The sequence below is a fragment of the Oncorhynchus kisutch genome, unplaced genomic scaffold (assembly GCF_002021735.2).
Source record: "Oncorhynchus kisutch isolate 150728-3 unplaced genomic scaffold, Okis_V2 scaffold1310, whole genome shotgun sequence".
Classification (NCBI taxonomy): domain Eukaryota; kingdom Metazoa; phylum Chordata; class Actinopteri; order Salmoniformes; family Salmonidae; genus Oncorhynchus; species Oncorhynchus kisutch.
Genome location: NW_022263255.1, coordinates 27,813 through 52,222, shown reverse-complemented (window position 1 = coordinate 52,222; position 24,410 = coordinate 27,813). Strand labels below are relative to the sequence as shown.

Below are 24,410 nucleotides of genomic sequence, written 5' to 3'. Positions count from 1 at the left end.
GTGTTTTCAAGCTCACCCGTTATTCAGCTGGACCTTACTTCTTGTGAAACTTATGCACCCATCAAAGAGAGACATGACAATCTTTACCACTGCAGGTGCTGTACGAAGTATATCCCCAGCCTGGTGTATCTTGATGTACACTCAGTCTCCAGAATTCAGCCCATGCCCTTCCATCTGGCGTCTTATGTACTCTTCTCCTGAAAACATACATACTAACACATGGGTTATTTCCTGACAACAGACTTTCTTAAATAACAGCCCTATGTAAACATTCTGTTATGTAAACATTCTGTCTCAAATACCTAACCTCTTGCCACAAAAATATTCATAATGATATCCAAGTTATGGTCCCTACAGCAACTGCTGTAAGAATAACATGTACTCAGTCAAGTATCTTCCAGTTGAAAGAATATCCAATCCTAACAAAACTAAGTCCTAAGCTTCTTCAAAATGCCACTACTTATTACTTTTACCATAATCTAGGTGTGTGTAATGTTCTATCTACCCTTAGAATTGTCCCTATATTTCTACAAGACCAACTGTCCTTCCTTTTCTGTGAATGATCTTGTCTATTAATATACATTGTTTCTAGAAATAACACCCCCCCTTGTTATCATAACCTTCATATGAATCCCCAATGTAGTTACAGTTTCTAACCCATAACACATAAGTCACTACTCCTAAATTCCTTCCATAGTTTGATACATACCTAAACATTCTCAAATCATTTTTAGTCAATTTATATCAGTCTCCCCTCAGACACTTATTTTCCTCAAAACACAAATAAATTGATCAAACAAGAAAAATAGTAAAGTAAATTATAATAACTGCATATTTGCAATAAATTACCACTATTTATAATGTCTTCTTCATCCTTGGGTGTTATCACACAACAAACTATCCTTTTTATTCAATTACTTATGTCATTCCAAAGTATCACTCCAATTACAATGATATTTGTAAAATAAAAGAAACAAAAACCTTTAATCTAATATTCTGCGAGTTCTGTCAACCAACCTGTCTCAGGATTAGTTTCCAGAGTTTTCCTATATTTAAAACATAACTAAATGTTGTTTATAAATTATCCAATCCAATATTCAGGATAATAGTCCTTAGTGTTTACTTTAACTCAAATTTTACCTACTCAATTTAGTTCATCATCCCTTTAATAATTAACATTATACTAAAAACTTTTAGTACCAGTAACATCTATTTTATCATGCACCTTTTTGCCTCTGTTTTTCTATCATGAGTGGCCTGGTAACAAAAGGTCATTACCCTAATCCCCCCTAGTCTTTCTTCTTCCAGACACATCTCATTCCAGATACAGTTCACAGGTCATCAGACACAGTTGTCCTTCACTATTCAGCCGGTAGGGTGGGGTAGAGTTCCACACACACACTTGTTGTGGTGATAATCACATTCTATGATAACTCCCTTATTCTACTGGCAATCTCTCAGATGAGCTACCGATTATGTAGTTATCAACATAACCCTTGCAGCGAATCCTACCTCAATAAACTATTTGACATAACTGTTATCCCTTGTTTACATATATTTCCATTTTATATGTAGAATGAACAAAGCACATTTTGTATTTACCCAAAGACCATAACCCCAGGGAACTGATAATCTCAACTATGAACCCATGTTTAATAAAAATAAACCTATTTTAATAACTAGTCAATTCAAGATTACCTCTCTTCATCTTTTTCCCAAGGAAATAATAGAATTTCAAAGTGATGGTACACTTTGAATAGAGACTGGTATTGCTCAATCATTTTATAATTAAATCCCACCTGTTCCAACAATTTCTAGTGAAGTTGATCAGTCTTCACGGGAAATTCTTAAGGTTTAGGGCATTTTACACCATTATAATGTATTCACTCTCTTTTCTTTAGAAACATCTTAACCACACTTTCAAAAGCACTTCCATCCTTCTGCATACCCAGTCTAAAACTGAATTGAAAAAAACATTGAAAATGTAACCCCTTTTCTTTTGGAAAAGAAATGTACATTTCGTCAACATTCACCATGCCACCTAAATCAGCAAGCTGCTAAAAAATCCCCTCACTTTTCCCAAGCATGCAATAAAAGCTCCAGCCATGCACGGAACACACAATTCCTCCCTGCTCGGCCATCGGTATCCTACCCTTAGAAATTGAAAACACCCATATACTACAATTTGCTCTTCTTCTTAACTAATCTTACCACGTTTGTGATTTCTCATATACGTTTATTTTCCGTATTTTATCGCTAACAGCAACTTCCTCCACGCATTCAATCGCCATTGAAACCACCATTTTAATACAAAACGACTCCAAGTGGGGCTATTTGTAAATTACATCGGTACCTTACTAGAAGTTAGGTAAAACGTGATCTAGTACGTATTTTATCACATATAAACTGTACTCTATGAACCACTTTTTGATAAATCAGAGACTATACACCGCTTGGAGAAAACTCCATTCATACTAACCTTAGAACGATCAGCCGCTGTTCTTTTGAAAAGGGTGCTACCACATTCCAGTGTCATCTTACACTAATTTTCCCCCACACTAGTTAGCCCTGATCTACAACTTCTTACGCTTCCCCCATCGTAATGCATTTCTGATGATAGAATGTTAATTAACATTAAAACGCTGGTAAGTTAAACTTTTTGTTATGGTTTCATGTGATTGTTCCAATTCATTCCTGTTTACCGGGCAATGTTACCCTACATTATCTGGTTTGCTCCTTCATATTCAAATTGAATTGGCAGAATTAACATTCGCGTCTTTCAGCGTCTCTATGGCTTTATTACATTTCGCTATCTCTATATTCCAGGGAGAAACAGTCCGTTTGTTTCCATGTCACTTATTTATTTCCCCTAAATACTCCCATCGCATTATACACTTTATTTACTATTTCCCAAGGCAGATCTACCCTACTTTCTCAAATAATAGTTTATTCACATCACTTAATACCCCTAGTAAAACCTATTCTATAATGTCTACAACTGTATTACTGAATTCTACAGAAGCCTTAATGTCTTATTCTAGTACAGCACCTCAAATATCACTGTGTTTTTATCTTTGCTTATACTATTACTTTAACTTTATTCAGTGTATTAAATCCTATTTCATATAATTTTCCTTCTAATTCAGCTTATTTATAATGTAATGCACTTTCTTATCTCTTTATTTATCACAAAGAATTGTCATTCATTCGTTTATTTTCATTCATTCAATTTCTTTATTCACATTCGTTTCACATACACCCTTCGTTTTTACCTAAAAACGACCTATAGTTTCTTACCTAACTTAATTCTCTTCCTCTACATAAACTGGTATTATCCTATAGGATTTTTCACTCATACCCTTAGTTTTTACCTAAAAACGACCTATAATTTCTTTATTGACTTAATTCACTTCCTCTACATAAGTCTAGATTATAGGATTTCTTTTTGCAATTGAACGTCGCACAATCAGGCTGGCGTTCTTCCTGTGTTCTAAATATCCGTCTGTTTCAGACCTCTTTCATAGAGCGGTAGCCACGAATATTTCCCTATCTACTTATCAATAAAGTAGCCTACCCATACAGACCTTCTGGTAAATATTTTGAAGCGGTATCGCAGGATTGCTTATCAATAAAGTAACCTTACCCATACAGACCTTCTGGTAAATATTTTGAAGCGGTATCGCAGGATTTCCTTTTTCAGTTGAACGTCGCACAATCAGGCTAACGTTCTTTCTGTATTCTAAATATTCACCCGTACCAGACCTTCATTTCAAAGCGGTAGCCATGTGTATCTATTTACTAAATACCCATCCGTACAGACCTTTTCCTTGAAGCGGTAGCCATGAATATTTTATCTATCTTACTACTTATCTATTTTCTAAACATATAAACAGACAGCTATAACCCTGTGCCTGATTCCAACCACTCTGCCAGAGAGCGCTAAACACTCGCACCAGTCAGCTCACACAACAGTCCCCTGCGAATGACCAAACGAGGGGGCCGTCCGAATCACGCACCCGACACCAGCAAAGTTCACAGCCCCCGCTTATTTATTTACCAAACATGCACATTCATTATACAATTCCCAAGCTTACACACATGCATGCAAATTCATTGAATTTCAAAAAGTTCTTTCGTTTCTATAGTTTTAGGAAATTTGAGAGAGAGACCTACTTGACGCTCCTCTTGCTGAGGCAGGATCTCTGAAGCGATCTACGCAAACATTTCACTGTTTTCTTACCTTTAGCTGGGTGGCCACCCTTGTTTGCCCAGATCGTCCAAAGATCCCGCTGCCAGCCAAGAACGTTTTTTTAGTCCCAAATTCTCCTGGCAAAGCTCGCCAAATCTGTAGTGGAAAATCGGTTCAAATATGACAACCAAGAACTTTGAATTCAATGATAGACTTTTAATACACCCGTATCATAAGCCAGAGAGCCCCGCGGGACCCACACCACTTCCAGCGCCCTGGCTCTCCCTTTTATATCCATGCATACATCATCAGTTCATCCCCCAATGCAAATACAGTTACATTCCAATCCGTGCATCCTGCTTGTTCAGCCCAGTAACGCCCACATCTGCTTTCCATTAGATCCTAATGGTGACCAGACCCTTGCTTTGACCTAAAGATAATATACATCCCCCTTTCCTGTGGCCTGTGTTCATACCCTGTAATTAACTCCATGTGTCCTTTTGTATGTCTTTATCTCTAGTTTAGTGTGTCCAGCTGCCCTAAAAATACTATACATTCCTCTATGCTATAGGCTTGCTTTGTCCCTGCGATTGATGTCTGTAATCCATCAGTTGGTCATTTGGCTGACCCCCCTCCTTTTTCTATCCCTTTGATCCTTGTATGCCCAGCTGGTCTAGGAGTGTTTCTCAGCTATCCCATACCCCCACAGCCTCCATCCGCTTCCTGCCCCACACAACAGACAATGCACTTTACCAGAACAGGAAATGAACCCATATGTGTACCTTTCTCTTGTGTTACCAAATCATGTATATAATCTCTCCCACATAACCAATTTCTCCCACACTAGCTTGGGCGCTCTGAATACATTCCTGCTACGTGTGGTCTGAGGTCCATAATGATTCAAATAGTTTACCATGCCAGGGTAAGCTGACAAGAAACACAGCCCTTATTTCAAGTGTTTTTAAAATCCCCCGTGGGGAATATGAATGGTGGAAAAACGATTGGAACCATTTTCCTGTTTGACCGCTAGTTTTTAATGTGTATTATGGCTCTTTCTGTGGTACTGAATTTGGGATATTATGTGAGGTAGACTTGTGGGCATTCCTAATATTTTCCACGACTTCCTCTTTTTGTATTGTAGTTTCAGTAGTGTAGTGGTTATCACGTTCGCCTCACACGCGAAAGTCAGTCACACCCTTAGTTTTCCACACATTAGGTTTCCGTAGTGTAGTGGTTATCACATTCGCCTCACACGCGAAAGGTCCCCGGTTCGAAACCGTGCGGAAACATTTTGTAATATTCAATATTTCCCAATGCCCAGAGGCTAGCATTTGGTTTGAAACAGTTGAGTTTTGTCTAAACCTTGCAGTCTACCTAGATTATTTTCTGTCATTACAGCTGCTTGATGTGACCGCTAGTTTTTAATGGGTACTATACACAATACCCCATAATGACAAAGCGATAACATATCGTTTTTATTAATGAAAAAAATATTTAAAAAAAAACGTATTTACATACGTTTTCAGACCCTTTGCTATGAGGCTGGAAATTGAGCTCAGGTCCATCCTGTTTCCATTGATCATCCTTAGATATTTCTTTAACTTGATTGGAGTCCACCTGTGGTAAATTCAAATGATTGGTCATTTCTGCAGCATTGAAGGTACCCAAGAACACAGTGGCTTCCATCACTCTTAAATGGAAGAAGTTTTGAACCACCAAGCCTCTTCCAAGAGCCGGCGGCACACAAAAATTCCTGGCTTCTCAAGCCTTATTGCTTAATTAATGGACTAAGTAATTTCTGATTTCATTAGGTTCTGAGAGCGATAAATGTCCCACCCAGCCAAAGTCAGTCACACCCTTTGAATTCAACTCATTAGGTTTCCGTAGTGTAGTGGTTATCACGTTTGCTTAACACGCGAAAGGTCCCCGGTTCGAGACCGGGCTGAAACATATTTTAAAAAATTGGACAGTAAGCCTATTCACTTAGGACTCGGTCCCAATTTCGGAATTCATGCTTTTCCTTCGCACTTCTCAATATTTGCTATTCAGACATACCTTTTTTAGTCGCGTAACGCACTCTGCATGTGTGGCTAGCTTGGGCGCTCTGAATACATTCCTGCTACGTGTGGTCTGAGGTCCATAATGATTCAAATAGTTTACCATGCCAGGGTAAGCTGACAAGAAACACAGCCCTTATTTCAAGTGTTTTTAAAATCCCCCGTGGGGAATATGAATGGTGGAAAAACGATTGGAACCATTTTCCTGTTTGACCGCTAGTTTTTAATGGGTATTATGGCTCTTTCTGTGGTACTGAATTTGGGATATTATGTGAGGTAGACTTGTGGGCATTCCTAATATTTTCCACGACTTCCTCTTTTTGTATTGTAGTTTCAGTAGTGTAGTGGTTATCACGTTCGCCTCACACGCGAAAGTCAGTCACACCCTTAGTTTTCCACACTTTAGGTTTCGGTAGTGTAGTGGTTATCACGTTCGCCTCACACGCGACAGGTCCCCGGTTCGAAACCGTGCGGAAACATTTTGTAATATTCAATATTTCCCAATACCCAGAGGCTAGCATTTGGTTTGAAACAGTTGAGTTTTGTCTAAACCTTGCAGTCTACCGAGATTATTTTCTGTCATTACAGCTGCTTGATGTGACCGCTAGTTTTTAATGGGTACTATACACAATACCCCATAATGACAAAGCGATAACATATAGTTTTTATTAATGAAAAAAATATTTAAAAAAAAAACGTATTTACATACGTTTTCAGACCCTTTGCTATGAGGCTGGAAATTGAGCTCAGGTCCATCCTGTTTCCATTGATCATCCTTAGCTATTTCTTTAACTTGATTGGAGTCCACCTGTGGTAAATTCAAATGATTGGTCATTTCTGCAGCATTGAAGGTACCCAAGAACACAGTGGCTTCCATCACTCTTAAATGGAAGAAGTTTTGAACCACCAAGCCTCTTCCAAGAGCCGGCGGCACACAATAATTCCCGGCTTCTCAAGCCTTATTGCTTAATTAATGGACTAAGTAATTTCTGATTTCATTAGGTTCTGAGAGCGATAAATGTCCCACCCAGCCAAGGTCAGTCACACCCTTTGAATTCCACTCATTAGGTTTCTGTAGTGTAGTGGTTATCATGTTCGCTTAACACGCGAAAGGTCCCCGGTTCAAGACCGGGCGGAAACATATTTAAAAAAATTGGACAGTAAGCCTATTCACTTAGGACTCGGTCCCAATTTCAGAATTCATGCTTTTCCTTCGCACTTCTCAATATTTGCTATTCAGACATACCTTTTTTAGTCGCGTAACGCACTCTGCATGTGTGGCTAGCTTGGGCGCTCTGAATACATTCCTGCTACGTGTGGTCTGAGGTCCATAATGATTCAAATCGTTTACCATGCCAGGGTAAGCTGACAAGAAACACAGCCCTTATTTCAAGTGTTTTTAAAATCCCCCGTGGGGAATATGAATGGTGGAAAAACGATTGGAACCATTTTCCTGTTTGACCGCTAGTTTTTAATGGGTATTATGGCTCTTTCTGTGGTACTCAATTTGGGATATTATGTGAGGTAGACTTGTGGGCATTCCTAATATTTTCCACGACTTCCTCTTTTTGTATTGTAGTTTCAGTAGTGTAGTGGTTATCACGTTCGCCTCACACGCGAAAGTCAGTCACACCCTTAGTTTTCCACACATTAGGTTTCCGTAGTGTAGTGGTTATCACATTCGCATCACAGGCGAAAGGTCCCCGGTTTGAAACCGTGCGGAAACATTTTGTAATATTCAATATTTCCCAATGCCCAGAGGCTAGCATTTGGTTTGAAACAGTTGAGTTTTGTCTAAACCTTGCAGTCTACCGAGATTATTTTCTGTCATTACAGCTGCTTGATGTAACCGCTAGTTTTTAATGGGTACTATACACAATACCCCATAATGACAAAGCGATAACATATAGTTTTTATTAATGAAAAAAATATTTAAAAAAAAACTTATTTACATACGTTTTCAGACCCTTTGCTATGAGGCTGGAAATTGAGCTCAGGTCCATCCTGTTTCCATTGATCATCCTTATATATTTCTTTAACTTGATTGGAGTCCACCTGTGGTAAATTCAAATGATTGGTCATTTCTGCAGCATTGAAGGTACCCAAGAACACAGTGGCTTCCATCACTCTTAAATGGAAGAAGTTTTGAACCACCAAGCCTCTTCCAAGAGCCGGCGGCACACAATAATTCCCGGCTTCTCAAGCCTTATTGCTTAATTAATGGACTAAGTAATTTCTGATTTCATTAGGTTCTGAGAGCGATAAATGTCCCACCCAGCCAAAGTCAGTCACACCCTTTGAATTCCACTCATTAGGTTTCCGTAGTGTAGTGGTTATCACATTTGATTAACACGCGAAAGGTCCCCGGTTCGAGACCGGGCGGAAACATATTTTAAAAAATTGGACAGTAAGCCTATTCACTTAGGACTCGGTCCCAATTTCGGAATTCATGCTTTTCCTTCGCACTTCTCAATATTTGCTATTCAGACATACCTTTTTTAGTCGCGTAACGCACTCTGCATGTGTGGCTAGCTTGGGCGCTCTGAATACATTCCTGCTACGTGTGGTCTGAGGTCCATAATGATTCAAATAGTTTACCATGCCAGGGTAAGCTGACAAGAAACACAGCCCTTATTTCAAGTGTTTTTAAAATCCCCCGTGGGGAATATGAATGGTGGAAAAACGATTGGAACCATTTTCCTGTTTGACCGCTAGTTTTTAATGGGTATTATGGCTCTTTCTGTGGTACTCAATTTGGGATATTATGTGAGGTAGACTTGAGGGCATTCCTAATATTTTCCACGACTTCCTCTTTTTGTATTGTAGTTTCAGTAGTGTAGTGGTTATCACGTTCGCCTCACACGCGAAAGTCAGTCACACCCTTAGTTTTCCACACATTAGGTTTCCGTAGTGTAGTGGTTATCACATTCGCATCACAGGCGAAAGGTCCCTGGTTTGAAACCGTGCGGAAATATTTTGTAATATTCAATATTTCCCAATGCCCAGAGGCTAGCATTTGGTTTGAAACAGTTGAGTTTTGTCTAAACCTTGCAGTCTACCGAGATTATTTTCTGTCATTACAGCTGCTTGATGTGACCGCTAGTTTTTAATGGGTACTATACACAATACCCCATAATGACAAAGCGATAACATATAGTTTTTATTAATGAAAAAAATATTTAAAAAAAAAACTTATTCACATACGTTTTCAGACCCTTTGCTATGAGGCTGGAAATTGAGCTCAGGTCCATCCTGTTTCCATTGATCATCCTTAGATATTTCTTTAACTTGATTGGAGTCCACCTGTGATAAATTCAAATGATTGGTCATTTCTGCAGCATTGAAGGTACCCAAGAACACAGTGGCTTCCATCACTATTAAATGGAAGAAGTTTTGAACCACCAAGCCTCTTCCAAGAGCCGGCGGCACACAATAATTCCCGGCTTCTCAAGCCTTATTGCTTAATTAATGGACTAAGTAATTTCTGATTTCATTAGGTTCTGAGAGCGATAAATGTCCCACCCAGCCAAAGTCAGTCACACCCTTTGAATTCCTCTCATTAGGTTTCTGTAGTGTAGTGGTTATCACGTTCGCTTAACACGTGAAAGGTCCCCGGTTCGAGACTGGGCGGAAACATATTTTAAAAAATTGGACAGTAAGCCTATTCACTTAGGACTCGGTCCCAATTTCGGAATTCATGCTTTTCCTTCGCACTTCTCAATATTTGCTATTCAGACATACCTTTTTTAGTCGCGTAACGCACTCTGCATGTGTGGCTAGCTTGGGCGCTCTGAATACATTCCTGCTACGTGTGGTCTGAGGTCCATAATGATTCAAATAGTTTACCATGCCAGGGTAAGCTGACAAGAAACACAGCCCTTATTTCAAGTGTTTTTAAAATCCCCCGTGGGGAATATGAATGGTGGAAAAACGATTGGAACCATTTTCCTGTTTGACCGCTAGTTTTTAATGGGTATTATGGCTCTTTCTGTGGTACTCAATTTGTGATATTATGTGAGGTAGACTTGTGGGCATTCCTAATATTTTCCACGACTTCCTCTTTTTGTATTGTAGTTTCAGTAGTGTAGTGGTTATCACGTTCGCCTCACACGCGAAAGGTCCCCGGTTCGAAACCGTTCGGAAACATTTTGTAATATTCAATATTTCCCAATGCCCAGAGGCTAGCATTTGGTTTGAAACAGTTGAGTTTTGTCTAAACCTTGCAGTCTACCTAGATTATTTTCTGTCATTACAGCTGCTTGATGTGACCGCTAGTTTTTAATGGGTACTATACACAATACCCCATAATGACAAAGCGATAACATATAGTTTTTATTAATGAAAAAAATATTTTTTTATTTTTTTATTTACATACGTTTTCAGACCCTTTGCTATGAGGCTGGAAATTGAGCTCAGGTCCATCCTGTTTCCATTGATCATCCTTAGATATTTCTTTAACTTGATTGGAGTCCACCTGTGATAAATTCAAATGATTGGTCATTTCTGCAGCATTGAAGGTACCCAAGAACACAGTGGCTTCCATCACTCTTAAATGGAAGAAGTTTTGAACCACCAAGCCTCTTCCAAGAGCCGGCGGCACACAATAATTCCCGGCTTCTCAAGCCTTATTGCTTAATTAATGGACTAAGTAATTTCTGATTTCATTAGGTTCTGAGAGCGATAAATGTCCCACCCAGCCAAAGTCAGTCACACCCTTTGAATTCCTCTCATTAGGTTTCTGTAGTGTAGTGGTTATCACGTTCGCTTAACACGTGAAAGGTCCCCGGTTCGAGACCGGGCGGAAACATATTTTAAAAAATTGGACAGTAAGCCTATTCACTTAGGACTCGGTCCCAATTTCGGAATTCATGCTTTTCCTTCGCACTTCTCAATATTTGCTATTCAGACATACCTTTTTTAGTCGCGTAACGCACTCTGCATGTGTGGCTAGCTTGGGCGCTCTGAATACATTCCTGCTACGTGTGGTCTGAGGTCCATAATGATTCAAATAGTTTACCATGCCAGGGTAAGCTGACAAGAAACACAGCCCTTATTTCAAGTGTTTTTAAAATCCCCCGTGGGGAATATGAATGGTGGAAAAACGATTGGAACCATTTTCCTGTTTGACTGCTAGTTTTTAATGGGTATTATGGCTCTTTCTGTGGTACTCAATTTGTGATATTATGTGAGGTAGACTTGTGGGCATTCCTAATATTTTCCACGACTTCCTCTTTTTGTATTGTAGTTTCAGTAGTGTAGTGGTTATCACGTTCGCCTCACACGCGAAAGGTCCCCGGTTCGAAACCGTTCGGAAACATTTTGTAATATTCAATATTTCCCAATGCCCAGAGGCTAGCATTTGGTTTGAAACAGTTGAGTTTTGTCTAAACCTTGCAGTCTACCTAGATTATTTTCTGTCATTACAGCTGCTTGATGTGACCGCTAGTTTTTAATGGGTACTATACACAATACGCCATAATGACAAAGCGATAACATATAGTTTTTATTAATGAAAAAAATATTTTAAATTTGTTTTATTTACATACGTTTTCAGACCCTTTGCTATGAGGCTGGAAATTGAGCTCAGGTCCATCCTGTTTCCATTGATCATCCTTAGATATTTCTTTAACTTGATTGGAGTCCACCTGTGGTAAATTCAAATGATTGGTCATTTCTGCAGCATTGAAGGTACCCAAGAACACAGTGGCTTCCATCACTCTTAAATGGAAGAAGTTTTGAACCACCAAGCCTCTTCCAAGAGCCGGCGGCACACAATAATTCCCGGCTTCTCAAGCCTTATTGCTTAATTAATGGACTAAGTAATTTCTGATTTCATTAGGTTCTGAGAGCGATAAATGTCCCACCCAGCCAAAGTCAGTCACACCCTTTGAATTCCTCTCAATAGGTTTCTGTAGTGTAGTGGTTATCACATTCGCTTAACACGCGAAAGGTCCCCGGTTCGAGACCGGGCGGAAACATATTTTAAAAAATTGGACAGTAAGCCTATTCACTTAGGACTCGGTCCCAATTTCGGAATTCATGCTTTTCCTTCGCACTTCTCAATATTTGCTATTCAGACATACCTTTTTTAGTCGTGTAACGCACTCTGCATGTGTGGCTAGCTTGGGCGCTCTGAATACATTCTTGCTACGTGTGGTCTGAGGTCCATAATGATTCAAATAGTTTACCATGCCAGGGTAAGCTGACAAGAAACACAGCCCTTATTTCAAGTGTTTTTAAAATCCCCCGTGGGGAATATGAATGGTGGAAAAACGATTGGAACCATTTTCCTGTTTGACCGCTAGTTTTTAATGGGTATTATGGCTCTTTCTGTGGTACTCAATTTGGGATATTATGTGAGGTAGACTTGTGGGCATTCCTAATATTTTCCACGACTTCCTCTTTTTGTATTGTAGTTTCAGTAATGTAGTGGTTATCACGTTCGCCTCACACGCGAAAGTCAGTCACACCCTTAGTTTTCCACACATTAGGTTTCCGTAGTGTAGTGGTTATCACGTTCGCCTCACACGCGAAAGGTCCCCGGTTCGAAACCATGCGGAAACATTTTGTAATATTCAATATTTCCCAATGCCCAGAGGCTAGCATTTGGTTTGAAACAGTTGAGTTTTGTCTAAACCTTGCAGTCTACCTAGATTATTTTCTGTCATTACAGCTGCTTGATGTGACCGCTAGTTTTTAATGGGTACTATACACAATACCCCATAATGACAAAGCGATAACATATAGTTTTTATTAATGAAAAAAATATTTTTAAAAAAACTTATTTACATACGTTTTCAGACCCTTTGCTATGAGGCTGGAAATTGAGCTCAGGTCCATCCTGTTTCCATTGATCATCCTTAGATATTTCTTTAACTTGATTGGAGTCCACCTGTGGTAAATTCAAATGATTGGTCATTTCTGCAGCATTGAAGGTACCCAAGAACACAGTGGCTTCCATCACTCTTAAATGGAAGAAGTTTTGAACCACCAAGCCTCTTCCAAGAGCCGGCGGCACACAATAATTCCCGGCTTCTCAAGCCTTATTGCTTAATTAATGGACTAAGTAATTTCTGATTTCATTAGGTTCTGAGAGCGATAAATGTCCCACCCAGCCAAAGTCAGTCACACCCTTTGAATTCCTCTCATTAGGTTTCTGTAGTGTAGTGGTTATCACGTTCGCTTAACACGTGAAAGGTCCCCGGTTCGAGACCGGGCGGAAACATACTTTAAAAAATTGGACAGTAAGCCTATTCACTTAGGACTCGGTCCCAATTTCGGAATTCATGCTTTTCCTTCGCACTTCTCAATATTTGCTATTCAGACATACATTTTTTAGTCGCGTAACGCACTCTGCATGTGTGGCTAGCTTGGGCGCTCTGAATACATTCCTGCTACGTGTGGTCTGAGGTCCATAATGATTCAAATAGTTTACCATGCCAGGGTAAGCTGACAAGAAACACAGCCCTTATTTCAAGTGTTTTTAAAATCCCCCGTGGGGAATATGAATGGTGGAAAAACGATTGGAACCATTTTCCTGTTTGACCGCTAGTTTTTAATGGGTATTATGGCTCTTTCTGTGGTACTCAATTTGGGATATTATGTGAGGTAGACTTGTGGGCATTCCTAATATGTTCCACGACTTCCTCTTTTTGTATTGTAATTTCAGTAATGTAGTGGTTATCACGTTCGCCTCACACGCGAAAGTCAGTCACACCCTTAGTTTTCCACACATTAGGTTTCCGTAGTGTAGTGGTTATCACATTCCGCTCACACGCGAAAGGTCCCTGGTTCGAAACCGTGGGCAAACATTTTGTAATATTCAATATTTCCCAATGCCCAGAGGCTAGCATTTGGTTTGAAACAGTTGAGTTTTGTCTAAACCTTGCAGTCTACATAGATTATTTTCTGTCATTACAGCTGCTTGATGTGACCACTAGTTTTTAATGGGTACTATACACAATACCCCATAATGACAAAGCGATAACATATAATTTTTATTAATGAAAAGAATATTTAAAAAAAAACTTATTTACATACGTTTTCAGACCCTTTGCTATGAGGCTGGAAATTGAGCTCAGGTCCATCCTGTTTCCATTGATCATCCTTAGATATTTCTTTAACTTGATTGGAGTCCACCTGTGGTAAATTCAAATGATTGGTCATTTCTGCAGTATTGAAGGTACCCAAGAACACAGTGGCTTCCATCACTCTTAAATGGAAGAAGTTTTGAACCACCAAGCCTCTTCCAAGAGCCGGCGGCACACAATAATTCCTGGCTTCTCAAGCCTTATTGCTTAATTAATGGACTAAGTAATTTCTGATTTCATTAGGTTCTGAGAGCGATAAATGTCCCACCCAGCCAAAGTCATTCACACCCTTTGAATTCCACTCATTAGGTTTCCGTAGTGTAGTGGTTATCACGTTCGCTTAACACGCGAAAGGTCCCCGGTTCGAGACCGGGCGGAAAAATATTTTAAAAAATTGGACAGTAAGCCTATTCACTTAGGACTCGGTCCCAATTTCAGAATTCATGCTTTTCCTTCGCACTTCTCAATATTTGCTATTCAGACGTACCTTTTTTAGTCGCGTAACGCACTCTGCATGTGTGGCTAGCTTGGGCGCTCTGAATACATTCCTGCTACGTGTGGTCTGAGGTCCATAATGATTCAAATAGTTTACCATGCCAGGGTAAGCTGACAAGAAACACAGCCCTTATTTCAAGTGTTTTTAAAATCCCCCGTGGGGAATATGAATGGTGGAAAAACGATTGGAACCATTTTCCTGTTTGACCGCTAGTTTTTAATGGGTATTATGGCTCTTTCTGTGGTACTCAATTTGGGATATTATGTGAGGTAGACTTGTGGGCATTCCTAATATTTTCCACGACTTCCTCTTTTTGTATTGTAGTTTCAGTAGTGTAGTGGTTATCACGTTCGCCTCACACGCGAAAGTCAGTCACACCCTTAGTTTTCCACACATTAGGTTTCCGTAGTGTAGTGGTTATCACGTTCGCCTCACACGTGAAAGGTCTCCGGTTCGAAACCTTGCGGAAACATTTTGAAATATTCAATATTTCCCAATGCCCAGAGGCTAGCATTTGGTTTGAAACAGTTGAGTTTTGTCTAAACCTTGCAGTCTACCTAGATTATTTTCTGTCATTAAAGCTGCTTGCTGTGACCGCTAGTTGTTAATGGGTACTATACACAATACCCCATAATGACAAATGGATAACATATAGTTTTTATTAATTAAAAAAATATTTTAAAAAAAACGTATATACATACGTTTTCAGACCCTTTGCTATGAGGCTGGAAATTGAGCTCAGGTTCATCCTGTTTCCATTGATCATCCTTAGATGTTTCTTCAACTTGATTGGAGTCCACCTGGGTATAAATTCAAATGATTGGTCATTTCTGCAGCATTGAAGGTACCCAAGAACACAGTGGCTTCCATCACTCTTAAATGGAAGAAGTTTTGAACCACCAAGCCTCTTCCAAGAGCCGGCGGCACACAATAATTCCCGGCTTCTCAAGCCTTATTGCTTAATTAATGGACTAAGTCATTTCTGATTTCATTAGGTTCTGAGAGCGATAAACGTCCCACCCAGCAAAAGTCAGCCACACCCTTTGAATTCCACTCATTATGTTTCTGTAGTGTAGTGGTTATCACATTCGCCTCACACGCGAAAGGTCCCCGGTTCAAAACCGGGCGGAAACATTTTGTAATATTCAATATTTCCCAATGCCCAGAGGCTAGCATTTGATTTGAAACAGTTGAGTTTTGTCTAAACCTTGCAGTCTACCTAGATTATTTTCTGTCATTACAGCTGCTTGATGTGACCGCTAGTTGTTAATGGGTACTATACACAATACCCCATAATGACAAAGCGATAACATGTAGTTTTTATTAATGAAAAAAATATTTAAAAAAAAACGTATATACATACGTTTTCAGACCCTTTGCTATGAGGCTGGAAATTGAGCTCAGGTTCATCCTGTTTCCATTGATCATCCTTAGATGTTTCTTCAACTTGATTGGAGTCCACCTGTGGTAAATTCAAATGATTGGTAATTTCTGCAGCATTGAAGGTACCCAAGAACACAGTGGCTTCCATCACTCTTAAATGGAAGAAGTTTTGAACCACCAAGCCTCTTCCAAGAGCCGGCGGCACACAATAATTCCTGGCTTCTCAAGCCTTATTGCTTAATTAATGGACTAAGTAATTTCTGATTTCATTAGGTTCTGAGAGCGATAAATGTCCCACCCAGCCAAAGTCATTCACACCCTTTGAATTCCACTCATTAGGTTTCCGTAGTGTAGTGGTTATCACGTTTTGTAATATTCAATATTTCCCAATGCCCAGAGGCTAACATTTGGTTTGAAACAGTTGAGGTTTGTCTAAACCTGGCTGTCTACCTCTCCGACCTGTGGATCAATGTTGCCGTTTTTTGGGGGACCTCCTCCGTGCGATCTGTATGAATGTGACCAGACTGACAGCTTCTCTGAGCAGGGCAAATTCATTTATCAGGGTCATTGTAATGGATATATCCAAATAAATGGCAATATAATCCAAGGTAAAACAAACTAAAATGTAGATTATTTTCTGTCATTACAGCTGCTTGATATGACCGCTAGTTTTTAATGGGTACTATACACAATACCCCATAATGACAAAGCGATAACATATAGTTTTTATTAATTAAAAAAATATTTTAAAAAAAACATGTTTACATACGTTTTCAGACCCTTTGCTATGAGGCTGGAAATTGAGCTCAGGTTCATCCTGTTTCCATTGATCATCCTTAGATGTTTCTTCAACTTGATTGGAGTCCACCTGTGGTAAATTCAAATGATTGGTCATTTCTGCAGCATTGAAGGTACCCAAGAACACAGTGGCTTCCATCACTCTTAAATGGAAGAAGTTTTGAACCACCAAGCCTCTTCCAAGAGCCGGCGGCACACAATAATTCCCGGCTTCTCAAGCCTTATTGCTTAATTAATGGACTAAGTCATTTCTGATTTCATTAGGTTCTGAGAGCGATAAATGTCCCACCCAGCCAAAGTCATTCACACCTTTTGAATTCCACTCATTAGGTTTCCGTAGTGTCGTGGTTATCACGTTCGCTTAACACGCGAAAGGTCCCCGGTTCGAGACCGGGCGGAAACATATTTTAAAAAATTGGACAGTAAGCCTATTCACTTAGGACTCGGTCCCAATTTCGGAATTCATGCTTTTCCTTCGCACTTCTCAATATTTGCTATTCAGACATACCTTATTTAGTTGCGTAACGCACTCTGCATGTGTGGCTAGCTTGGGCGCTCTGAATACATTCCTGCTACGTGTGGTCTGAGGTCCATAATGATTCAAATAGTTTACCATGCCAGGGTAAGCTGACAAGAAACACAGCCCTTATTTCAAGTGTTTTTAAAATCCCCCGTGGGGAATATGAATGGTGGAAAAACGATTGGAACCATTTTCCTGTTTGACCGCTAGTTTTTAATGGGTATTATGGCTCTTTCTGTGGTACTCAATTTGGGATATTATGTGAGGTAGACTTGTGGGCATTCCTAATATTTTCCACGACTTCCTCTTTTTGTATTGTAGTTTCAGTAGTGTAGTGGTTATCACGTTCGCCTCACACGCGAAAGTCAGTCACAGATTAGTTTCCACACATTAGGTTTCCGTAGTGTAGTGGTTATCACATTCGCCTCACACGTGAAAGGTCTCCGGTTCGAAACCTTGCGGAAACATTTTGTAATATTCAATATTTCCCAATGCCCAGAGGCTAGCATTTGGTTTGAAACAGTTGAGTTTTGTCTAAACCTTGCAGTCTACCTAGATTATTTTCTGTCATTAAAGCTGCTTGCTGTGACCGCTAGTTGTTAATGGGTACTATACACAATACCCCATAATGACAAAGCGATAACATATAGTTTTTATTAATTAAAAAAATATTTAAAAAAAAACGTATATACATACGTTTTCAGACCCTTTGCTATGAGGCTGGAAATTGAGCTCAGGTTCATCCTGTTTCCATTGATCATCCTTAGATGTTTCTTCAACTTGATTGGAGTCCACCTGGGTATAAATTCAAATGATTGGTCATTTCTGCAGCATTGAAGGTACCCAAGAACACAGTGGCTTCCATCACTCTTAAATGGAAGAAGTTTTGAACCACCAAGCCTCTTCCAAGAGCCGGCGGCACACAATAATTCCCGGCTTCTCAAGCCTTATTGCTTAATTAATGGAGTAAGTAATTTCTGATTTCATTAGGTTCTGAGAGCGATAAACGTCCCACCCAGCAAAAGTCAGCCACACCCTTTGAATTCTACTCATTAGGTTTCCGTAGTGTAGTGGTTATCACGTTCGCTTAACACGCGAAAGGTCCCTGGTTCGAGACCGGGCGGAAACATATTTAAAAAAATTGGACAGTAAGCCTATTCACTTAGGACTCGGTCCCAATTTCGGAATTCATGCTTTTCCTTCTCACTTCTCAATATTTGCTATTCAGACGTACCTTTTTTAGTCGCGTAACGCACTCTGCATGCATGGCTAGCTTGGGCGCTCTGAATACATTCCTGCTACGTGTGATCTGAGGTCCATAATGATTCAAATAGTTTACCATGCCAGGGTAAGCTGACAAGAAACACAGCCCTTATTTCAAGTGTTTTTAAAATCCCCCGTTGGGAATATGAATGGTGGAAAAACGATTGGAACCATTTTCCTGTTTGACCGCTAGTTTTTAATGGGTATAATGGCTCTTTCTGTGGTACTCAATTTGGGATATTATGTGAGGTAGACTTGTGGGCATTCCTAATATTTTCCCCGACTTACTCTTTTTGTATTGTAGTTTCAGTAGTGTAGTGGTTATCACGTTCGCCTCACACGCGAAAGTCAGTCACACCCTTAGTTTTCCACACATTAGGTTTCTGTAGTGTAGTGGTTATCACGTTCGCCTCACACGTGAAAGGTCTCCGGTTCGAAACCTTGCGGAAACATTTTGTAATATTCTATATTTCCCAATGCCCAGAGGCTAGCATTTGGTTTGAAACAGTTGAGTTTTGTCTAAACCTTGCAGTCTACCTAGATTATTTTCTGTCATTAAAGCTGCTTGCTGTGACCGCTAGTTTTTAATGGGTACTATACACAATACCCCATAATGACAAAGCGATAACATATAGTTTTTATTAATGAAAAAAATATTTTAAAAAAAACGTATATACATACGTTTTCAGACCCTTTGCTATGAGGCTGGAAATTGAGCTCAGGTTCATCCTGTTTCCATTGATCATCCTTAGATGTTTCTTCAACTTGATTGGAGTCCACCTGTGGTAAATTCAAATGATTGGTCATTTCTGCAGCATTGAAGGTACGCAATAACACAGTGGCTTCCATCACTCTTAAATGGAAGAAGTTTTGAAACACCAAGCCTCTTCCAAGAGCCGGCGGCACACAATAATTCCCGGCTTCTCAAGCCTTATTGCTTAATTAATGGACTAAGTAATTTCTGATTTCATTAGGTTCTGAGAGCGATAAACGTCCCACCCAGCCAAAGTCAGCCACACCCTTTGAATTCCACTCATTAGGTTTCCGTAGTGTAGTGGTTATCACCTTCGCCTCACACGCGAAAGGTCCCCGGTTCGAAACCGGGCGGAAGCATTTTGTAATATTCAATATTTCCCAATGCCCAGAGGCTAACATTTGGTTTGAAACAGTTGAGGTTTGTCTAAACCTTGCTGTCTACCTCTCCGACCTGTGGATCAATGTTGCCGTTTTTTGGGGGACCTCCTCCGTGCGATCTGTATGAATGTGACCAGACTGACAGCTTCTCTGAGCCAGGCAAATTCATTTATCAGGGTCATTGTAATGGATATATCCAAATAAATGGCAATATAATCCAAGATAAAACAAACTAAAATGTAGATTATTTTCTGTCATTACAGCTGCTTGATATGACCGCTAGTTTTTAATGGGTACTATACACAATACCCCATAATGACAAAGCGATAACATATAGTTTTTATTAATGAAAAAAATATTTTAAAAAAAAACATATTTACATACGTTTTCAGACCCTTTGCTAAGAGGCTGGATATTGAGCTCAGGTCCATCCTGTTTCCATTGATCATCCTTAGATATTTCTTTAACTTGATTGGAGTCCACCTGTGGTAAATTCAAATGATTGGTCATTTCTGCAGCATTGAAGGTACCCAAGAACACAGTGGCTTCCATCACTCTTAAATGGAAGAAGTTTTGAACCACCAAGCCTCTTCCAAGAGCCGGCGGCACACAATAATTCCCGGCTTCTCAAGCCTTATTGCTTAATTAATGGACTAAGTAATTTCTGATTTCATTAGGTTCTGAGAGCGATAAATGTCCCACCCAGCCAAAATCAGTCACACCCTTTGATTTCCACTCATTAGGTTTCTGTAGTGTAGTGGTTATCATGTTCGCTTAACACGTGAAAGGTCCCCGGTTCGAGACCGGGCGGAAACATATTTTAAAAAATTGGACAGTGAGCCTATTCACTTAGGACTCGGTCCCAATTTCAGAATTCATGCTTTTCCTTCGCACTTCTCAATATTTGCTATTCAGACATACCTTTTTTAGTCGCGTAACGCACTCTGCATGTGTGGCTAGCTTGGGCGCTCTGAATACATTCCTGCTACGTGTGGTCTGAGGTCCATAATGATTCAAATAGTTTACCATGCCAGGGTAAGTTGACAAGAAACACAGCCCTTATTTCAAGTGTTTTTAAAATCCCCCGTGGGGAATATGAATGGTGGGAAAACGATTGGAACCATTTTCCTGTTTGACCGCTAGTTTTTAATGGGTATTATGGCTCTTTCTGTGGTACTCAATTTGGGATATTATGTGAGGTAGACTTGTGGGCATTCCTAATATTTTCCACGACTTCCTCTTTTTGTATTGTAGTTTCAGTAGTGTAGTGGTTCTAACGTTCTCCTCACACGCGAAAGTCAGTCACACCCTTAGTTTTCCACACATTAGGTTTCCGTAGTGTAGTGGTTATCACGTTCGCCTCACATGCGAAAGGTCCCCGGTTCGAAACTGTGCGGAAACATTTTGTAATATTCAATATTTCCCAATGCCCAGAGGCTAGCATTTGGTTTGAAACAGTTGAGTTTTGTCTAAACCTTGCAGTCTACCTAGATTATTTTCTGTCATTACAGCTGCTTGATGTGACCGCTAGTTTTTAATGGGTACTATACACAATACCCCATAATGACAAAGCGATAACATATAGTTTTTATTAATGAAAAAAAGATTTTAAAAAAAACTTATTTACATACGTTTTCAGACCCTTTGCTATGAGGCTGGAAATTGAGCTCAGGTCCATCCTGTTTCCATTGATCATCCTTAGATATTTCTTTAACTTGATTGGAGTCCACCTGTGGTAAATTCAAATGATTGGTCATTTCTGCAGCATTGAAGGTACCCAAGAACACAGTGGCTTCCATCACTCTTAAATGGAAGAAGTTTTGAACCACCAAGCCTCTTCCAAGAGCCGGCGGCACACAATAATTCCCGGCTTCTCAAGCCTTATTGCTTAATTAATGGACTAAGTCATTTCTGATTTCATTAGGTTCTGAGAGCGATAAACGTCCCACCCAGCCAAAGTCAGCCACACCCTTTCAATTCCACTCATTAGGTTTCCGTAGTGTAGTGGTTATAATGTTCTCCTCACACGCGAAAGGTCCCCGGTTCGAAACCGGGCAGAAGCATTTTGTAATATTCAATATTTCCCAATGCCCAGAGGCTAACATTTGGTTTGAAACAGTGGAGGTTTGTCTAAACCTTGCTGTCTACCTCTCCGACCTGTGGATCAATGTTGCCGTTTTATGGGGGACCTCCTCCGTGCAATCTGTATGAATGTGACCAGACTGACAGCTTCTCTGAGCCAGGCAAATTCATTTATCAGGGTCATTGTAATGGATATATCCAAATAAATGGCAATATAATCCAAGGTAAAACAAACTAAAATGTAGATTGTTTTCTCTCATTACAGCTGCTTGATGTGACCGCTAGTTTTTAATGGGTACTATACACAATACCCCATAATGACAAAGCGATAACATATAGTTTTTATTAATGAAAAAAATATTTAAAAAAAAACTTATTTACATACGTTTTCAGACCCTTTGCTATGAGGCTGGGAAATGAGCTCAGGTCCATCCTGTTTCCATTGATCATCCTTAGATATTTCTTTAACTTGATTGGAGTCCACCTGTGGTAAATTCAAATGATTGGTCATTTCTGCAGCATTGAAGGTACCCAAGAACACAGTGGCTTCCATCACTCTTAAATGGAAGAAGTTTTGAACCACCAAGCCTCTTCCAAGAGCCGGCGGCACACAATAATTCCCGGCTTCTCAAGCCTTATTGCTTAATTAATGGACTAAGTAATTTCTGATTTCATTAGGTTCTGAGAGCGATAAATGTCCCACCCAACCAAAGTCAGTCACACCCTTTGAATTTCACTCATTAGGTTTCCGTAGTGTAGTGGTTATCACGTTCGCTTATACACGAAAGGTCCCCGGTTCGAGACCGGGCGGAAACATATTTAAAAAAATTGGACAGTAAGCCTATTCACTTAGGACTCGGTCCCAATTTCGGAATTCATGCTTTTCCTTCGCACTTCTCAATATTTGCTATTCAGACGTACCTTTTTTAGTCGCGTAACGCACTCTGCATGTGTGGCTAGCTTGGGCGCTCTGAATACATTCCTGCTACGTGTGGTCTGAGGTCCATAATGATTCAAATAGTTTACCATGCCAGGGTAAGCTGACAAGAAACACAGCCCTTATTTCAAGTGTTTTTAAAATCCCCCGTGGGGAATATGAATGGTGGAAAAACGATTGGAACCATTTTCCTGTTTGACCGCTAGTTTTTAATGGGTATTATGGCTCTTTCTGTGGTACTCAATTTGGGATATTATGTGAGGTAGACTTGTGGGCATTCCTAATATTTTCCACGACTTCCTCTTTTTGTATTGTAGTTTCAGTAGTGTAGTGGTTATCACGTTCGCCTCACACGCGAAAGTCAGTCACACCCTTAGTTTTCCACACATTAGGTTTCCGTAGTGTAGTGGTTATCACATTCGCCTCACACGCGAAATGTCCCCGGTTCGAAACCGTGCGGAAACATTTTGTAATATTCAATATTTCCCAATGCCCCGAGGCTAGCATTTGGTTTGAAACAGTTGAGTTTTGTCTAAACCTTGCAGTCTACCTAGATTATTTTCTGTCATTACAGCTGCTTGCTGTGACCGCTAGTTGTTAATGGGTACTATACACAATACCCCATAATGACAAAGCGATAACATATAGTTTTTATTAATGAAAAAAATATTTAAAAAAAACTTATTTACATACGTTTTCAGACCCTTTGCTATGAGGCTGGAAATTGAGCTCAGGTTCATCCTGTTTCCATTGATCATCCTTAGATGTTTCTTCAACTTGATTGGAGTCCACCTGTGGTAAATTCAAATGATTGGTCATTTCTGCAGCATTGAAGGTACCCAAGAACACAGTGGCTTCCATCACTCTTAAATGGAAGAAGTTTTGAACCACCAAGCCTCTTCCAAGAGCCGGCGGCACACAATAATTCCCGGCTTCTCAAGCCTTATTGCTTAATTAATGGACTAAGTCATTTCTGATTTCATTAGGTTCTGAGAGCGATAAACGTCCCACCCAGCCAAAGTCAGCCACACCCTTTGAATTCCACTCATTAGGTTTCCGTAGTGTAGTGGTTATAACGTTCTCCTCACACGCGAAAGGTCCCCGGTTCGAAACCGGGCAGAAGCATTTTGTAATATTCAATATTTCCCAATGCCCAGAGGCTAACATTTGGTTTGAAACAGTGGAGGTTTGTCTAAACCTTGCTGTCTACCTCTCCGACCTGTGGATCAATGTTGCCGTTTTATGGGGGACCTCCTCCGTGCAATCTGTATGAATGTGACCAGACTGACAGCTTCTCTGAGCCAGGCAAATTCATTTATCAGGGTCATTGTAATGGATATATCCAAATAAATGGCAATATAATCCAAGGTAAAACAAACTAAAATGTAGATTGTTTTCTCTCATTACAGCTGCTTGATGTGACCGCTAGTTTTTAATGGGTACTATACACAATACCCCATA

The 24,410-nt window shown here is 39.9% G+C and overlaps 15 non-coding genes across 15 annotated transcripts; all 15 read left to right on the top strand.

Moving 5' to 3' along the window:
* Positions 1–5,405: 5,405 nt before the first annotated feature.
* trnav-cac (transfer RNA valine (anticodon CAC)) lies at positions 5,406–5,478 on the top strand. The gene has a single exon. It is a non-coding gene; the product is annotated as a tRNA-Val (tRNA).
* Positions 5,479–6,066: 588 nt separating this feature from the next.
* Positions 6,067–6,139, top strand: trnav-aac (transfer RNA valine (anticodon AAC)). The gene has a single exon. It is a non-coding gene; the product is annotated as a tRNA-Val (tRNA).
* A 1,175-nt stretch (positions 6,140–7,314) lies between these two features.
* Positions 7,315–7,387, top strand: trnav-aac (transfer RNA valine (anticodon AAC)). The gene has a single exon. It is a non-coding gene; the product is annotated as a tRNA-Val (tRNA).
* Positions 7,388–9,809: 2,422 nt separating this feature from the next.
* Positions 9,810–9,882, top strand: trnav-aac (transfer RNA valine (anticodon AAC)). Its single transcript has one exon. It is a non-coding gene; the product is annotated as a tRNA-Val (tRNA).
* A 1,098-nt stretch (positions 9,883–10,980) lies between these two features.
* On the top strand, positions 10,981–11,053 carry trnav-aac (transfer RNA valine (anticodon AAC)). Its single transcript has one exon. It is a non-coding gene; the product is annotated as a tRNA-Val (tRNA).
* Positions 11,054–12,151: 1,098 nt separating this feature from the next.
* Positions 12,152–12,224, top strand: trnav-aac (transfer RNA valine (anticodon AAC)). The gene has a single exon. It is a non-coding gene; the product is annotated as a tRNA-Val (tRNA).
* A 513-nt stretch (positions 12,225–12,737) lies between these two features.
* trnav-cac (transfer RNA valine (anticodon CAC)) lies at positions 12,738–12,810 on the top strand. Its single transcript has one exon. It is a non-coding gene; the product is annotated as a tRNA-Val (tRNA).
* A 588-nt stretch (positions 12,811–13,398) lies between these two features.
* Positions 13,399–13,471, top strand: trnav-aac (transfer RNA valine (anticodon AAC)). The gene has a single exon. It is a non-coding gene; the product is annotated as a tRNA-Val (tRNA).
* A 1,174-nt stretch (positions 13,472–14,645) lies between these two features.
* trnav-aac (transfer RNA valine (anticodon AAC)) lies at positions 14,646–14,718 on the top strand. The gene has a single exon. It is a non-coding gene; the product is annotated as a tRNA-Val (tRNA).
* Positions 14,719–15,893: 1,175 nt separating this feature from the next.
* Positions 15,894–15,966, top strand: trnav-cac (transfer RNA valine (anticodon CAC)). Its single transcript has one exon. It is a non-coding gene; the product is annotated as a tRNA-Val (tRNA).
* A 1,377-nt stretch (positions 15,967–17,343) lies between these two features.
* On the top strand, positions 17,344–17,416 carry trnav-aac (transfer RNA valine (anticodon AAC)). The gene has a single exon. It is a non-coding gene; the product is annotated as a tRNA-Val (tRNA).
* A 1,173-nt stretch (positions 17,417–18,589) lies between these two features.
* On the top strand, positions 18,590–18,662 carry trnav-aac (transfer RNA valine (anticodon AAC)). Its single transcript has one exon. It is a non-coding gene; the product is annotated as a tRNA-Val (tRNA).
* A 1,174-nt stretch (positions 18,663–19,836) lies between these two features.
* trnav-cac (transfer RNA valine (anticodon CAC)) lies at positions 19,837–19,909 on the top strand. Its single transcript has one exon. It is a non-coding gene; the product is annotated as a tRNA-Val (tRNA).
* A 764-nt stretch (positions 19,910–20,673) lies between these two features.
* Positions 20,674–20,746, top strand: trnav-aac (transfer RNA valine (anticodon AAC)). Its single transcript has one exon. It is a non-coding gene; the product is annotated as a tRNA-Val (tRNA).
* A 513-nt stretch (positions 20,747–21,259) lies between these two features.
* On the top strand, positions 21,260–21,332 carry trnav-cac (transfer RNA valine (anticodon CAC)). Its single transcript has one exon. It is a non-coding gene; the product is annotated as a tRNA-Val (tRNA).
* Positions 21,333–24,410: the final 3,078 nt, after the last annotated feature.